Source organism: Cynara cardunculus (genome assembly GCF_001531365.2).
Source record: "Cynara cardunculus var. scolymus isolate 2C chromosome LG 1, CcrdV1, whole genome shotgun sequence".
NCBI classification, from domain to species: Eukaryota; Viridiplantae; Streptophyta; class Magnoliopsida; order Asterales; family Asteraceae; genus Cynara; species Cynara cardunculus.
In genome coordinates, this window is record NC_037528.1 from 42805584 (window position 1) to 42811445 (window position 5862).

Here is a 5862-nt window from a genome sequence, read left to right on the forward strand (position 1 = left end):
TTCATCAAGATGACTATAATCCGAATCAAAGAAAATGTTACCAGTGTGGTGAGTCGGGTCATCTGTCCAGCTCCCCGAAGATGTTTTCAATGATCATATCCGACCGATTTGTCCTCAATTGAGAACATCACGACTAACTATGGGAGCAAATATTTCGAGTACTGGTGGAAGACCAAATGTACAAAGGGGAGGAAAGGGAGTGGTACGGGGCCGATCTTTTTAGATGATGAAAAGTGAGGCTGAGGCCACACCAGATGTGGTAACAAGTACTTTTTTGTTAACTCTGTATATGCTAAAGTGCTTTTTGATTCTGGTGCGAATTTCTCTTTTGTATCACTATTATTTGCAGGGTGTGCTTATATGAATTATGTGCTCTTGATAATATGTTAGTAGTTAATACTTCTAATAGTCAAGTAAGGATTTGAAATAAAACCCGGAGGGTCTTTGGTTATTATTAAATTCAATTTTCTTTTGAGTTCAAAACAATTCTTATTTTAAAAGCTTTAGTTAATAACCAAGAGCTCTGGTTGATGGTAATTCTTTATATGATTTTGAAATTTGAGATTATAAGCTTTGATCTTTATTAGATTTAAGAGCTTTGGAAGCTATGTACTGAATGATTATGAGAACCTGATTGGTTATATTAAACTGTGTGATTTTCATATTGAGGGTCCCGGATATAGCTAAAACCATTGGGATGGTGGAATGTCATAAGTTCCTCCCTTGAAGCCACAGTGATTCCTCTACTCATTTCAAGCAGAAGGTAATAGACCAATACTGTAATGAGGGCATTGGACAAGATTGAAGATGAGTTCTTAGCTCTTAAGAAGGAGAACAACTCTATAACTAAGTACTTAGTGAGTTTATGGAAAAGGTGCACTTGGTAGGCCATTTGGCCCCAATTAAGAAGACCAAAATCAAAGCCTACCTCAAGGGCTTACCGGCGAAGGTGAAGTGTATGGTCCGGAATGCCAAAAGCTTCTACCCTTCAAGAAGCAATGGAGGAAGACCAACAGATAGAAGCGACTTTGCTCAAGGCAAGGAAGAAGGGACTATTATTTGATAGAAGAGAAAATGGGAGGACTAACCGAGGTCCTTTAAGAGATAAAGACCGTTTGTAGGTCGGAGAGGAGCCACTCTCTCCATGAACCTAGGTGGTACTTAAGGTGTAGAAGCAAACAACTTGGTCATGTGTAGGTCCTAGAGTAATTGCTTTAAGTGTGGAAAGCCCGACTACACAATAAAGGATTTTTCAGTAAAGAGACTCATATGCTTTGAATTTAAGAACTCAGAGCACTTCAAGAAAGACCACCCAAAGCTGAATATGGGTGGAAGTCAAGGGAGAAAGGAGAACTCTTTGGGGTTTCAAATCCGAGCATTTTAAATGACCACAAAAGAGGCAAAGGCTTCATCAGACATGGTATCATGTACGTTCCTTATCAAACCTTCTCATATCCTATTTATTTATGGGAAAAATCGTTCTTTTGTGTCACGATCTTTTTGCCAAAATTAATTTGTACGTGTTATTACCTTAGAGGATGCTATAGTAGTAGAAATAGAAAACGTTAGTCAAGCTATGATTCGTGATATCCTCAAATAATGTATTTTGGTGGTTGGAGGGAAAGAGTTTTTGATGAACCTATTACCCATGTCGATATGTTGGTTTAATATAGTAATTGGTATGGATTGATTAGCGTAAAATCAAGCAGAGATCCTATGTTCTAAAAAATTGATCCAGGTTCTGGTAAAGGACGATGAACCGTACTTATTTACAGAGAGAGAAGAAAAAAGGATGTTACCATTATTTTCATGGAAAAAGCATGCAAGTGTTTAGTCAAAGGATGTTTCTTATATGTGGCATACGTTTTGGATGCTACGTTGTAGAAAAGAAGCTTAGCGATGTAAAGGTCGTATGTGACTTTCCTGATGTGTTACCTAACGACTTACAAGGTTTGCCACCTGACCAGAATTAGAGTTGGATTTTTCTTTTTTTGGGGAACGACTTCGATTTCTCGTGCACCCTACCCTCTGGCTCTATTAGAAATGCAAGAAATGATTTAACAGATTCAAGAGCTTCTTGAGAATAGATTAGTGAGACTGAGCTCATTCCATGGGGAGCACTGGTACTTTTTGTTAAGAAGAAAGACTACACCATGAGGACGTGCATCGATTACATTGATTTGAACAAGGTGATAGTAAAGAATAAGTATCCACTTCCTTGTATCAACTATTTGTTCGATGACTTTCAAGGAGTGGGATGTTTCTAGAAGTTCAACTTTCGACCGAGATGTCATCAACTAAAAGTGAGAAAAGAAGATGTTCCTAAAGCGACTTTTAGGACGTCTTATGGACATTACAAGCTCTTTGTAATGCCATTTGGGTTGACAAACGCATCTACGGTATTTATGGATTTGATTAATCGAGTGTGTCGACCCTTCCTTGACAAATATGTGTTTGTATTCATTGATGATATCCTGGTTTATTCTAGGAAAAAAATTAGACAACGAAAAACACCTCTATGAAGTCCTAAAGGTGTTGAGGCAAGAAAAGTTGTACGCGAAGTTCTCCAAGTGCGACTTTTGGTTGGAAGAGGTCCAGTTTTTGGGCCATATAGTCACCAAGGATGTAGTTAAAGTGGACCCCTCTATGATCGAAGCAATGATGAACTGAGAATCACCCAAGAGTCCATCTATGATTCGAAGTTTTTTGGGTCTGGCGGGTTACTACCATAGATGCATTCAAGACTTTTCCAGAATTGCCTCACCCTTAACGCCTCGAACTTAGAAAATAACAAACTCTTATAGAAGGATACTCAATAATCTGTGTTCAAGAAACTTTAGAAGAAGTTGTTTGAAGCGCTGGTCTTATCCTTACTTGAAGGATCTAAATACTTTTTGTTGCAACGACTCCAACATGGTTTTGGGATGCGTTTCGATGTAGCGGGGCAAAGTGATCAGCTATGCATCAAGAAAATCAAAAAGCATGAGACTAATTACCCTACTCACGATTTGGAGTTGGCTATTGTGGTGATTGCTTAAAGTTGTAAAGACACTATCTCTACAGCACAAAATGTACACTTCACTGATCCCAGGAGTTTGAAATACGTTTTTCAAAAAGAGTTGAACATGAAAATATAATGATTGTGAATTACTCTGCTACCCAGGTAACGAAACGTGGTAAACGACCCTTTGAGCTGGAAGGAATAGAGCGGTGGCGTTTGAGCCATACTCTCAATAATAGACCTAGTTTCAGGCTTGATTGAGAAAATCAAGGCAGCTCAGGCCGAAGCTTTGTTGGAAGATAACCTCAATAGCGAAGTGATGGTGAAGCAATGCCAACTCTTGACTGAAGATAGCCGCGATATGAAACTCTTCATAGGTCATGTTTGGGTACGTAAGGTTCGAGGTAACCCAAAATTACTAATGGTAGATGCACACAAATCCAAGTATTTTATTCATCCGAGGAGCACAAAAATGTATGGAGAGTTGAAGATGACCTACTAGTGGCCCTTTATGAAGTTGGATGCAGCTGATTATGTTGAATGGTGTGTGACTTGCTTACAAGTCAAGTGGAAGCATCAACGACCATATCGGTGTCTCCAGTTCCTAGAGATACCACAATGGAAATGGGAACACATTACCATAGATTTCGTAACCAAACTACCATGAACCATGAGGGGTTATGACATGCTTTAAGTACTGGTCGATCATTTGACCAAAAGTGCTCATTTTCTAGCCATGTGAGAAACTTTACCGATGGACAAGTTGGCTAGGTTACACATCAACAAGGTTGTTTCTAGGCATGAGGTTCCTTTGTCTATTTTCTTAAATAGGGACAACCTTTCACTTCCAACTTTTGGGATGGGTTGCAAAAAGAGTTGGGTATAAGACTGAAATTAAGTACAAAATATCACCCCTAAATGATGATTAAAGCAAGCGAACCATTTGAACCTTTAAAGATATGTTGAAGTCTTGCGTTATATACTTCGGCATAAATTAGGATTTCTACCTATCACACGTGGAGGGGGCCTAAAACAGCAGTTACCACTCTAGCATTGGGATGGCACCATTTGAAGTCTTATATGGCTAAAAATATGAGACCCCCTATATGATGGTTAGTAGTAATTCAACTAGTTTATCTGAAGTCCTAGGCAGGGGAAGAGGTCGGGGTAGAGGTCGTGGAAGGAGTCGTGGAAGTGGAAGAATCAGTCAGTCAAAGATTCCTCCAGATCAGGGTGAGTCCATTTATGGAAATATTAATCAAGAACCTGCGCCATAGCCATAATATGTGACATAAGACGTTTTAGCAGAGGAGATGAGTAAATTAATAGAGACTCTGACATCTATTCTTGGAGTACCGACTAGAGTTGAAACTGAAAGAGTTGAGGTGAATTCACAACTTCAAGCTACCAACAACAAAGGGGGCTGATATAAGGATGTTCTTGACCTGTAAACCCCAACGTTTTCTGAGGAAAGATATCATGTCAAAGCAAGGTGCTAATTGAAGGAAATACAATCCTTGTTCAATACCATCAAATGTCTAGAAGAAGATAATGTTAGATTTGTTGTATCGATGTTAAAATCTAATGCTATATATTGGTAGGATGTGGAGTCGTAAGCCAAACCGGATATTTTGTGAACTATGCCTTGGTCAGGATTTGTTGATAGATTTAAAGTGAATTTATGTCCAAAAGTTGCAGTTAGTCAAATGGAGGAATACTTTTTGAAACTGGAACAAGGTAGTCGGACCGTACAGGAATATACCAAAAGACTCATTGAATATTCCCGATTTGCAGAACATTATATCTCTTCTGAAGCTTGAAAGGTTGAGAGGTATATCTGGGGTTTAAAACCCTCACTTCAAGAATTTGTAATTTCTATGAATCCTGCTACTTTTCCTATGGCAGTAGATGCTGCCGAAACTACTAAAAGAAACAAGAATAGGTAGGGAGAAGAGAAGGTTGTAGAAAAGAGAAAGTGGGAATGGTCTTCTACTGATTTTCGAGGGCCAAAGTCTGCAAAAATAGAAAGCTGTCCGGTTCAATGTTTTGTTGAAAGAGCATGTCCCAGATATCGCCGAGTTCACCAAGGTGACTGTAATACTGATAAAAGTAAGTGTTACCAATGTGGCGATTCAAGTCATTTATCCATAAACTGTCCAGCTCCTCGAAAGTGTTTCCAATGTAATTCTCCTGATCATATCAGACCAAATTGTCCTCAGTTGAGAGCTCCACGATTAACCATAGGAGGAAATGCTCCAAGTACTCGTGGAAGATCAAATGTACAAGGAGAAGGACCGGGAGAGGTTAGGGGCCGATCTTTACTCTTTTGTATTGCCATTATTTACGGGGTGTACATACATGAATTCTGTGCCACTTGACCATATGTTAGTAGTTGTTATTGCTAATAGTCAAGTATCTGTTAGCTATTTTTTTGATAATTTCCAAATTGAAATTGAAGGGTGTGGGCTGTCAATCCGATTATTCCCAATGCTTATGAAAGAGTTTGATGTTGTGGTGGGAATGGTTTGGTTAGCAGAAAACTAGGTCAGTATTATGTGCAATAAAAAGATGATAAATATCAAATTTCCAGAGAAAGGGCCGATTATGATTTATGGTGATCGACAGAATTATCATGCTAGTTTATTGTTCGTTCTAAAAGCCAAAAAGTGTATTCAGAAAGGGTGTCGTGGGTATTTGGCTTACGTAACTAATTCAAAGAAAGAAAAACGCAAGCAAAAGTCTATTCCTGTAGTCTGTGATTATCCTGAAGTATATCCAGAGGATTTGACTAGTTTACCACCCGGTCGGTTCATTGAATTCAGAATTGATATGATATCTGGGGCAACACCAGTAGCCAAGGC